At 40.3% G+C, this 13,272-nt stretch overlaps 1 protein-coding gene across 1 annotated transcript in view; it reads left to right on the top strand.

Annotated features, from left to right (window-relative positions):
- The window catches only part of ctnnal1 (catenin (cadherin-associated protein), alpha-like 1), a 297,913-nt gene that overhangs the window by 42,508 nt on the left and 242,133 nt on the right, over nucleotides 1–13,272 (top strand). The gene's annotated exons all lie outside the window — the stretch shown is intronic.

Raw genomic sequence — 13,272 nt, 5'->3', positions numbered from 1 at the left:
CCATTGCTGTAATCAACAGCTAGGAGACACGGATCCATTTGAACATCAAGGCCTTTAAATAACTCAAATCATCATGTGCACGAGGTCAAAAATTCCACTTGACTGAGGTCATACAACTCTGATGTTAGGGTCTTGACCAAGTGAAAATATCCCTTTGAAATTCAATACACTAGTGAATATATTCAGTGCAGTGATTTATAGTGTTCAGTTATATTGCATGTTTGTTGTATAATGTATTGCAGCACATTAATGCCAAATGCACTGAATGATAATGTGCCACCAATTTTAAAGAAATCTGAAACATGCAACAGTAATAATGAGAGTTGAATGAATCAGTGGCCTGGTACTTCTGCCCTTCAGCTGGAATTTCCAATATCGTCTGCTGAATGTACAGGGAGAGAGTTGAAGAAATCTCACAGGTATCCTTGGTGAAGGAAAGTGTCAGGTGTAATCCAAATGAAATGCTAGAAATATTCAGCAGCATATGTGGAGAAAGATAGCAAGTTAATGCTTCAATCAGCAATATTTCATTAGAACTAGTTTTTATTTTAGATTTCCAGCATCTGCAGTATTTTGCTTTCTTGGTCTGGGCTGAATTTGGTGAACTCAGCCTAGACAATAGGGAAAGATGATGGAAAGATGATTGATAGGCTGAAGTGCAATGCACCATACTCCAGCCAAACCACATGCTTAGGTGTGAAGAGGGGAGAACAATAACTATTTGCTTTATAACTTGCCACCATGGGTTCCACCATTTTCCACCCTAGATCAGCATGCTGAAACCACTACTGGACTGTATTGGCATCAATACGCAACACTACTTAACACTTTTCAAGCAAATCATCTCATCCACCAATCTACAGCGATTGAATAAATCAAATTACCTTTTATTATATAGAACTGTAGGATGTCTCCTTCTGTTTTAGAAATAAAATGCTCCAATTCTATTCCTTTTTTCAAAATGTGAATTGAGGGGTATGACCTTCAAATACATTACCAGGTTAAGAAGGGAAGGAACAGGAGAAATATTGGAGCATAAGGCACAACAAGCCTTCTGTGACAATCATGGCTGATCTTTCATTGCAATTCCAGTCCCTGCTCAATCATGATATCTCTTGATCCCCTTGCAGTCCAAAAATCAATCTCAAATCTACTTATAGGCAGAATATACATAGTTCTCTGAAGAATATTTACAATTCTAAGTGAAGACATTTCTATTACCATTAGTCCTAAATGGTACCTTCTTATCCTAAGACTGGGCACTCAAATTCACAATTATCGAAAAAGGGGAATGGGCCTCCCAACAACTATTCTTCCAACCTGTCTCAGAATCCTGTATTCCTATATCCCTGATTTCCCTTTAATTCCAAAGTATTTCTGCCCATACTAACCAAGCCATCTACAGAGGATAACCCCTCCCCCATTCACCCCAGAATAGAGAGGTGTGAGTGAAGCATTCATCAGTCTAACCTTTGAGCCACAGATTCTGGGTGACACCACTGACAGTGGTGAGGGTCAGACTGCAGGTGCCTTGGTCTAATTTAGTTCTTTTTGTCATTTACAGTTGTCTCAAAATTGGACATGTGCTCTTCCTCAGACAGCACTGGAGATCAGAATTCAACCCAGGTCACTGGAGCTGTGTAGCAGCCAAACTGCCCATAGCACCACTATTACCACCCTTACATATCAAGGTTGAGGTGGTGATCATGGTCATAGGTAGGTTAGGGAGAACAGGAGGGCTATTAACTCAGAGTTGGGAAGGTGAAGTGACATGGACATTTCCTACACCCTCTTATAAGCACCTATGAAATAGGAGCAGAGGAATGGACCCTCAAACCTGCTCTGCCGTTCAATAAAATCATGACTGATCTGATCCTGACTCAGCTCCACTTTCCTATTTGTTTCCCTAATTGCTAATTTCCATATAAACCAAAAATCTTGGCCTGGAATATTTTCAGTGATTCAGTCTTGCCAACTTCTTAAAGTAGAAAATTTCAAAGATTCAGGACCCTCTGAGAGAAAAAAAAAATCTCTCTCAAATAGGCAACTGAGAGAAGGGTAACCAAAGTAGATTTTAGAAGATTTCCATTCTTTTTTATGTGTACTTGAAATAGAAACTCAGTAAAAATAATATGGGAGAAATAACTTCAATGAGCAGTGATGAATGGGAATTAAATTTAAAACAGCTCACAAAGTTTTAGCATATAATAAATTAAAGGGAAGACTTTAAATATCTTGTCTATGAAGTTACACATTAGAGTGAAGACCAATGTAGTTTTTAGGTGAAGAATGATTAAAAGCCTCAAGACAAACAGACAGAATTTTGTAATAAAAACAGAATGCTGGAAATACTCAGCAGGTCAAGAGAATCAGTGGAGAGTTAAACAGAATTAATATTTCAAGTCAATGACCTCTCATTTTGTTCATTTTTAGTCATACATTTCATTCTTATTTTTATATAATAATTTGATTTTGTAGTAACTGTTAGGCAGCTAAATCTACCCCCATTTGTATTGGTAGTCTTATATGGACACCCACAGTGTAAAAGATTTAAGTGTGTTCTGATGAGTTTTATTATTTGATCCATAATTAATTACGTCTATTATCTAGGATCACTAATGAGTTGTTTCAATTGAAATTTGCCACTACTGTATTATTATAAATGACCGCTCTCTGTGGTAAGTTTGTTTATTACTGATCAAGATTATGCTGAGGAGTGACATTAGGTGAAAATGTATATTGTGACTTTTATATAAGGAATAAAAATTTCAGTTAAATCAGTATTAATTGTGATTGATGATAAACATAGACTATTTATAAAATGTGTGATTAATTATTATTTTGTTTTGGTATAACTAACCATGTAAAATATGTGCAGTTAATATTCAGATTTTCTTCTGCACTATTCTCTTACCTAAGTGCCAGAACATTTTTTGTTCATCTGTGCATTTTTTCTTTGATATCACCATGCCTTTGCCCAAGCTAATAATCCTTCTTCATGCTGACACCACAAATATTTTGAAGACCGCAGTCTTTTTTTGATATATTCATTAGTTTCCATGGCACTGTATTACTGAATAGTTGGAATGCTTCATGTTTGGTGGCTGTAAATGCTGAGGTGCTCATCCATTAAACAACTGCCATGAAGTAAAACTTCTAAATTTAACTTGCATTTACATAGCACCTCCTGTGTTATAAACTGTCTGATAGAAACAGAAAATGAAGCAGGAGTAGGCTATTCAGTCCTTTGAGCTGCTGTGCCATTTTACTTGATCATGACTGATCATCCAAATTCATTAGCCTGTTCCTGCTTTATCCCCATATCCCTTAAGCCCAAAGAATTATATCTAATTTATCCTTGAATATATTTAATAATTTAGCTTCCAACTGCTCTCTGTGGTAGACAGTTCCACGGGTTCACCACTCCCTTGGTGAAAAAAATCTCTTATGTTATATAACAACAGGAAATACTGGAAATACTCAGCAGGTCAGTCTGCATCAGTGGGAAGAGGAACCAAATTAACGTTTCAAGTTGAAGATCCTTTGTCAGAACTTGCCCAGACCAATGATCAACAGACCGAGTTCTGTAAAAGGGTCTTCATCTTGAAACATTAACTTTGTTTCTCTTTCCACATGCCATCGGGCAGAAGATACAAAAGCCTGAAAGCTCATACCACCAGGCTCAAGGACAGTTCCTATCCGCTATTATAAGGCTATTGAACGGACCTCTTGTACAATAAGATGGACTCTTGACCTCAATCTACCTCGTCATGGCCTTACACCTTATTGTCTGCCTGCACTGCACTTTCTCTGTAATTGTAACACTATGTTCTGCATTCTATTATTGTTTTTCCCTTATACTACCTTGATGTACTGATGTGATGAAATGATCTGTAGGATGGCATGCAAAACAGAGTTTTTCACTATACCTCGGTACAAGTGACAATAATAAACTAATTTACCAATTTACATATGCAGCCTGACGATGATATTTCATGCATTTCCTCTTTTTATTTTACATTTCTAGCATCTGCAGTCTTATTTTTATTTTTCAGATTTCTCCTCATTTCAGTCTTAAGTAGCTTGCCCCTCTTCCTTAGATTGTGACCCCTGCTCCTGGACCCTCCCGATCGATATTGGAAACATCCTTCCTGTATCTAGTCTGTCCAGTCCTGTTAGAATTTATAGATTTCTATGATATCCCCTCTCATTCTTCTAAACTCAGCAAAGATAATTGATGCAATCTCTCTTCAGCTATCAGTCCTGCCATCCCAGGAATCAGTCTGGTGAACCTTCACTGTATTCTTTGCAAAGCAAGAGCATCCATCCTCAGAAAAGGAGACACAATATTCAAGCTGTGTTCTCAGTGAGGCCCTTTGCAATTGTAGTAAGATATTCCTGCTGCTGTACTCAATTCCTTTTGCAATGAAGGTCAAGATACTATTTGCCTTCTTAACAGCCTGCTGCACCTGGACGCTTACTTTCAGCAACTGGTGCACAAGGATACCCAGGTTTTGTTGCAACTCCCCCTTTCCTAAGCTATTGCCTTTCAGATAATCATTTGTCTGTTTTTGTCACCAGAATGGAGAACCTCACACATGTTATTCAGTTGCCCACTGTCTCAAACTGTCCAAATCACATTGGAGCTGCTCTGCATCCCAGCTCACTCTCCCACCCAGCTTTGTGTCATCAGCAAACTTGGAAATATTACATTTAGTTTCCTCATTGAAATCATTAATATATATTGTGTCAAGCTCTGATCCCTGTGGCATTCTATTGGTCACTGCCTGTCACTCAATAAAAGATCCATTTATTCCTACTCTTTGTTTCTTGTCTGCCAACCAGTTCCCTATCCTGGTCAGTATCTTAGCCCCAATCTCATTTAATTTTGCATGCTGATCTCTTATGTGGGACATTATCAAGAGCACTCTGAAAATCCAAATTCATCACATCTACTGATTTTTTTCTGATCTATTCTGCTAATTACATCCTGGGTTATTGGATGTAATTAAATCCATTTTGATTTTGTCCAATCATGTCACTGTTTTCCAACTGTTCTTCTATTCATCTTTTAGAGGGCCCTACTACCAATGTCAGGATAACAGGTCTATAAGTTCTTGTATTTCTCTACCTCCTTTTTAAAATGGTGGGTTACATTAGCTACCCTCCAATCTGTTGGACTTGTTTCAGTGTTTATAGAAATTTGGAAAATGACCAGAAATGCATCCAATTTTTCTATGGCCACTTCCTTAGTACTCTGGGATGTAGATTATTAAGCCCTGGGAATTTACTGGTTTTCAATTCCATCAATTTCTCCAACACCATTTAATCCCCTACTCAATAGATCCTGTGTTCCTCAACATTTTATTATGTTAAAAACAGAAAAGGTGAACACATGCAGATGGTTACTCATCTGTGGATTTGAGATTATAGGTACAGATCTTCCTTTAAAATGCAAATTGAGATGGTGGGATCAAATATTTACCCAAAAAGGAAATTGAATTATGCTTGGAAATGTTAGTTGACAAAATCTATCATCCAAGCCAAGCAATGAGCAGAACTCAGGAGAAATAACAGACATTAAAAAAACAAAGGATCTCAATATCTAAGGAAATGAGTAATATGAGGTATTATGAAAAATATGGTACAGATTTTTAATAAAACTGGGAATCAGATACGAAATTAAGAATGTTTCAAATGGGAATATAGCTAAAGTCAGAAGATATAGGCCAGTATTGAAGCTAAAGATTTTATATTACAGTGAAAAAAAGAAATATTGGATTGAATTTTTGTATATGTTATTCATTAAAATAATATACAAGAGATATAATCAGTACACTTCTTTCTCTACATTCATTGTACTATCAAATCAATATAAAATTATGAGAGGCATAGACAGACAACCAATATCTTTTTACAGGGTTGAAATGTCTAATACTAGAGGGCATGCATTTAAAGTGAGTGGGAGAAAGTTCAAAGGAGATGTGCAGGGCAGGTTTTTTTTACACTGAAAGTGGTGGGTGCCTGGAATATGCTGCCAGGGATGGTGGTGGAGGCAGACATGACAGAGGTGTTTAAGAAGCTCTTTGATAGGCACATGAATAGGCAGAGAGTGGAGGGGTATGGACCATGTGCAGGCAGAAGAGATTAGGTGTCATTAACTTAATTGGTTCAGCACAACATCATGGGCTGAAGGGTCTGTTCCTGTGCTGTACTGTTCTATGTTCTAATATAAATCTATTACAATGCATCAATGCCACTTATGTTCCCTACTTAAACAATACACACATGAAGTATTTGAAATGCTGTTACACAGTGCCCAGTCCATCAGTGTCCAGTGGCGGCAGGACCTTAGACTATGGTTCTTTCCCACAAAGCCTTTTTGGTGGCCGCACCAAGCTTCAGTGCATTGCCTCACATTGTACTCCTGCACCTGGAATGTCTCCGTTGGTAGCAGTCAGTTTCCATGAATTTTCCAAACATCAATGATTCAGTACGGTCAAGATAGCTTCTTAGAAGATAACCTGCTGGACCTGGCAAACACACATTATCAAAGGGTAAAAAAGTTACCACCGCCCTCATTTTTTGCCTTTTATTTCTTTTTGGTCGCTGCCAGAGGACAGATGCAGGATCCCCAGCATGTCTGCACACAATGCCCAAGACTAATGGGTAGTTTAAGTAAGCTAGCAATTTGTTAACTTTCACCAAAACTGCCAGTCAGCATGCAAGTACAATTAAGTATATCAATATGGCAATCTGGCCAGTCTGGAATATTCATCAACTACTTGGGTTTTCACTCTTTTAATGTGCACCAAACAAATATTAATGATGGATAAATGAAATAGTAACTGTTCATATACTTGTGCATATAGCATGGGAAGTTACAGTGAGTGAATGGCAAAAACCAAGATGGAGTTTAATGTGGGGAAATGTGTGGTTATCACTTTGGCTCCAAGTAGGAAAAGTTGGATTATTTTTCCGAGTGATAAGAAACTATGGAGCAACAAAAAGTGTCCACAAGATGTACAAATAAGTGAAAGTGTAACAATTGGCTTTAAAAGTCAAAAAAGGTCATGGAATATTTCAGTCTCCTGGGATTAATGAGTGAAATACCAAGCAAAGATAACATAAGATTTCTTTATTAGTCACTTGTACATCGAAACACACAGTGCAATGCATCTTTTGCATAGAGTTGTTCTGGGGGCAGCCTGCAAGTGTCACACATGCTTCCGGGTGCCAACATTAAAACAACAAATAAAAAGATGTTTATGCATTAGATTTATGCAGCCCTGCGATGCACTGGGAACTAACTTTTGGGAAGACTGAGGCCTTTTTCTTTGAAAATCCCTGCCACAAACTCTGTTTTATAGCTACTGACTCCATCCATCCCCCTTGCAACCATCTGAGGCTAAACTAGACGGAATTGTTGGAAGTGACCCACAATGTACTCCATCTGTCATAGTTCTATCTATTCACTCAATTTGTAAGTACTTTATTGCAACATCCTGCTTCCACCTGTACAATAAACAGTATCTACTTGTCACAAAGGTGCTTTCTTATCATTCCTTCATTCAAGTCTTAGGCATATAGTGAAAATTGGGGCTTCTGGGCAAATTCTTTCAGAACACCTCTCATCATTTCCTGCCAACTGTGGTGTTTATATTTAATCACTACATGAACTTCTGACACATTCCACATCATTGCCAAGATCTTTTACTTCCAACCTTGTAACATTACCTGACTTCACCCAAGCCTTGGCTCATCTGTTACTGAAAATTTCATCCATGTCTTTTTTTACCTCAATACTTGACAAATTCAATACTCTCCCATCTTTGATCTTACCTAAACCTGTGTTCAACACTCTGCTTCCTGTATCCTAATTGGTTATCATTGGCCTATTATAGTTACTGATCTGGCAACTAACCAATTTTAAAATTCTCATCCTTATTTTGATGTCTCACAATTCTATCCCTATCTTTGAACCATCCTGTAGGCCTACGAGCCTCCTAGGTCCCTGCATTCCTCTAATTCTGACATCTAGTGTATTCCCCATTTTAGTTACCCCACCAGTGGTGGCTATACTTCCATTTGTGTAGGTCTTAAACTCTGGAATTTCCCCACACCCCAAGTTTTTCTCCTCTCTTTTCATCAATACCCTCATTAAAATCTACTTCTTTTACATCTATATATGTTTCTATATGATTCAGTGCCAATTTTGTTTGGTAATGTTTGATATGGGCAGAGAAATGGCAGATGGAGTTTAATCTGGGCAAGTATGAGGTGATGCACTTTGGGAGGCCAAATGTAAGGGGAAAGTATACAGTTACTGGCAGGACCCTAAACAGCGTTGATGTACAGAGGTGTCTTGGGGGCCAAGTCCACAGCTCCCTGAAAATGGCAACGCAAGTAGATAAAGTGGTAAAGAAGGCAATACGGCATGCTTGCCTTCATTAGCTGGGGCATAGAGTATAAGAGACAAGAAGTCATGTTGCAGCTGTATAAAACTTTGGTTTGGCTGCACTTGGTATATTTTGTGCAGTTCTGGTCACCCCCATTACAGGAAGGATGTTGAGGCACTGGAAAGTGCAGAAGAGGTTCACCAGGATGCTGCCTGGATTAGAGAGTAGTAGCTATAAGGAGAGGTTGGACAGACTTGGATTGTTTTCCCTGGAGCATCAGAGGCTGCAGGAAGACCTGATAGAATTTCATAAAATTATGAGAGCCATAGACAGGGCAGACAGTCAGAACTTTCGGAAAGCTATCAGGAATGCCAAGAGACAATACCGACTCAAAACAGAGTCCCAGACCAGCCGCCAGTTGTGGCAGGGCTTACATGCCATAACAGGCTACAAGACGAAGATAGGCCTGCATAGTTAACAACAGCACATCTCTTCCTGATGAGATTAACGCATTCTATGCGCGTTTTGAACAGAAGGGAAGTGGATTGTCACCACCCACCCTGACAGCCTCCAATGCAACTGAACCCGTGGTCACCATCAAGGATGTAAGATCAGTCTTCAGGAGAGTGAACGCGAGGAAAGCATCTGGCCCAGATGGTGTCCCTGGCCGTGTGCTCAGATCTTGTGCTGCTCAGATGGCGGAAGTATTTGCGGACATATTCAACCTCTCCCTGCTTCAATCTCAGGTTCTCACCTGTTTTAAGAAGAACACTATCATCACAGTACCAAAGAAAAGCAAGGGAACATGCCTTAATGACTACCGTCCAGAAGCTCTGACATCCACCATCATGAAGTGCTTTGAGAGGCTGGTCATGGCACGCATCAAATCTAGCCTGCCAGACAATCTTGACCTACTGCAATTCGTCTATTGCTGAGACAGGTCTACAGCAGACACCATCTCCCTGGCCCTACACTCAGCTCTGGAGCATCTGGACAGTAAAGACACCTATGTTAGACTATTGTTTATTGACTACAGCTCTGCCTTCAATACTATAATTCCAAGCAAATTCATCAACAAACTGAGACCTGGGACTCAACACCTCCCTCTGTAACTGGATCCTTGACTTTCTGACCAACAGACTGCAATCAGTGAGGATAGGCAGCAATACCTCCACACTGGTGCCCCACAAGGCTGCATCCCCAGCCCTCTACTCTACTCCCTATATACTCATGACTGTGTGGCTGGATTCTGCTCTAACTCCATCTACAAGTTTGCAGATGATACCACAGTTGTAGGCCATATCTCAAACAACGATGAGTTGGGGTACAGGAAGGAGATAGAGAGCTTAGTGGAATGGTATCATGACAACATTTCCCTCAATGTCAACAAAAGAGCTGGTCATTGACTTCAGGAAAGGGGGCGGTGTACATGCACCTATGTGAATGGTGCTGAGGTCGAGAGGTTTGACAGTTTCAAGTTCCTTGGAGTGAAAATCACCAATAGCCTGTCCTGGTCAAATCACGTAGATGCCACAGCCAAGAAAGCTCACCAGCGCCTCTACTTCCTTACGAAGCTAAAGGGAATTTCCTATGTCCCCTTTGACATTCACTAACTTTTATTGATGCACCATAGAAAGCATCCTATCTGGATGCATCACGGCTTGGTATGGCAACTGCTCTGCTCAGGACTGCAAGAAACTGCAGAGAGTTGTGGACACAGCCCAGCGTGTTACGGAAACCAGCCTCCCCTCCTTGGACTCTGTCTTTACCTCTCACTGCCTGGGCAAAGCAGCCAGCATAATCAAAGACCCCACCCACCCGGGTCATTCTCTCTTCTCTCCTCTTCCATCACATAGAAGATACAGGAGCCTGGGGGCACATACCACCAGGCTTAAGGACAGCTTCTACCCCACTGTGATAAGACTATTGAACGGTTCCCTTATACGATGAGGTGGACTCTTGACCTCACAATCTACCTTGTTGTGACCTTGCACCTCATAGTCTACCTGCACTGCACTTTCTCTGTAGCTGTGACACTTTACTCTGTACCGTTATTGTTTTTACCTGTACTACCTCAATGCACTCTGTACTAACACAATGTAACTGCGCTGTGTAATGAATTGACCAGTATGATCAGTATGCAAGACAAGTTTTTCACTGTACCTTGGTAAAAGTGACAATAATAAACCAATACCAGTACCAAGTGTCAAATATTAGAGGGGATAGCCTTAAGGTGAGAGGAGGAAAGTTTAAAGGAAATGTGCAGAGTGTGGCGACTCACCGTCTAGTCGGGCGAACCGGCTCGGCAGTCGGGTCGCGCGGCGTCGGAGCGACGAGGCCCAAGATGGCGGCGGGCCTCGTCTTTCCGAGCGACGGGGAGAACCCGCGCGCGGGAAAGTCCTGATGACGTAGGACTTACGTCATTGCCAGTTTTTTTGGGCGGGAGTTTTTCTCCCTTAAAGGGCCCGCACAAGGCGGGAAAATAAACCAGTTCTGTTTGGCAATCCTCCGAGTAGAGTCTTGTTTTATTCCGCGGTAGCAACCGCTACAAGAGCAAGTTTTTTTTTACACAATTAGTAGGTGCCTGGAACTCACCACTGGGGCAGTGGTGGAAGCAGCCATGATAGTGCCATTTCAGAGGCTTTTAAATAGGCACATGAATATGCAAGAAATGAAGGGAGATGTATCATGTGCAGGCAGAAGGGATTAGTTTAATTTGGTACCATGTTTGGCACAGACATCTTGAGCTGAAGGACCTGTTTCTGTGCTGTACTGTTCTATGTTCTAATGCTCCTGTGAGCATCTTAGAACATTTAATAATTTTATAGTAAGCTGTTCTTACTGTTCTAGTGAAGGAGCTTCAACCTGAAATGTTGACTGTTTCTCTTTCTACAGATGCTGCCTAATCTGCGGAGTGTTTCCAGTATTTTCTGTTTTTGTTTCAGATTTCCAACTTCTGCAGTTTTTTGATTTTCACTTCTTGTTATGGTTCTTGATTCTTGGTTTATTATTGTCACATGTACTGATGTATAGTGAAAAACTTTGTTTTGCATGCCATCCATACAGAGTATTTCATTAAGACAGTGCACTGAGGTGGTACAAGTGAAAACAATAACAGAATGCAGAATAGAGTGTCACAGTTACAGAGAAAGTGCAATGCAGGCAGACAGTAAGATGCAAGGCCACAATGAGGTCGATTGTGACGGCAAGAGTCCATCTTATCGTACTAGGGAACCATTCAATAGTATCATTACAGTGGGATTGAAGCTGTCCTTGAGCTGGTGGTATGTACTTTCAGGCTTTTGTATCTTCTGCCGAATGGGATGGGGGAGAAGAGAGAATGTCTGGGGTGGGTGGGGTCTTTGATTCTGTTGGCTGCTTTACCAAGGCAGCAAGAAGTGTAGACAGAGTCCATGGAGGGGAGGTTGGTTTCTGTGACATGTTGAGCTGAACTGTGTCTACAACCCTCCGCAGTTTCTTGTGGTCTTGGGTTGCCATACCAAGCGATGATGCATCTGGATAGGATGCTTTCTATGTTGCATCTGTAAGAATTGGTGAGGGTCAAAGGGATATGCCAAATTTCTCTAGCCTCCTGAGGAAGTAGAGGAGCTGGTGCACTTTCTCGGCCATGGTGTCTAAGTGGTTGGACCAGGATGGGCTATTGGTGATGTTCACTCCTAGAACTTGATCTCTCAACCCTCTCGACCTCAGCACTGTTGACGTGAATGGGAGCATGAAGTCAATGACCAGCTTTTTTACTCTGCTGACATTGAAGGAAAAGTTGTTGTCATGATACCATGTCACTAGGCTCTTTATCTCCTTCCTGTACTCCGACAACGTTAATTGAGATTTGGCCCACTACGGTGGTGTCATCTACAAATGTAGGTGGAGTTAGAGCAGAATCTGGCTATGCAATCATTAGTGTATAGGGAGCAAAGTAGGGGTCTGAGGATGCAACCTTGTGGGTCACCAGTGTTGAGGATAATCCTGACAGAGGTGTTGCTGCCTATCCTTACTGATTGCTGTCTGTTGACTTGTAGACTTGTCTGTTGTGGAATTCTCTTTTCCTGAAGACAGTGGTTGCTAAATTTATATGATTGATGATGGTAGATTGTTATTAAGCATGGGAGGGAGGTGGTGGTGAGGGGTGCAAGCACACATCAGTCAAGACATAATTGCATAGTGGAAAAAAGTGTAAAAAAAAAATGAATGACATTCTTCTATTCCTGTAATTACTACTTAGTAGTGATTGGCTCCGTGAGTGCTGAATGTATTTAACATTATTAGATCTCTTTTAATTCATTCTGAGTCGTGCCTACATTATTCAAGGAATATATTTGTCATTCACTTTAATGTACGTTTATCCTTATTTGTACCTTGATTTCGTACGATTTTTATGTATACTTTCCGATTTTGTTTAACTTTTTTATAGTTCCACGACCTACTCGGATTGAACTGCGCCTTCTACTTTTATATTACAGTACCTTCAAATTTGACTAGTTTCCATTGAATTAATTCTGAATCCAATTCGTAACTGAAAATTAAGAACGGGTAGATCCTAAGAACAATTTCCTCTGCTATTTTCAACTGTGGCAGCGAATCATAATTCGGCGCTGCCGACATAATTTGAATTTATATCCCTCAGTAACTATGAGTTATGTCGGCAAAATCGTAGTTGTATAAGATGTTATATTCACGCAAACATAAAATGTTAACGCATAAAGATACAAAGTTAAACATCCTACTTAGCATCCCTTTAGTGAAAAAGTGTAACAATAAGCCAGGTACAAACGTAGAAAGGGATACATGGCACATGGTGACACTGACAACCATGCAGCCAGGTTTACACAAACAAACTCTTAACAATGCAAAT

Source organism: Pristis pectinata, chromosome 5, assembly GCF_009764475.1.
Source record: "Pristis pectinata isolate sPriPec2 chromosome 5, sPriPec2.1.pri, whole genome shotgun sequence".
In the NCBI taxonomy this organism is placed as follows: Eukaryota; Metazoa; Chordata; class Chondrichthyes; order Rhinopristiformes; family Pristidae; genus Pristis; species Pristis pectinata.
This window is presented reverse-complemented; position numbering and strand designations above follow the sequence as displayed.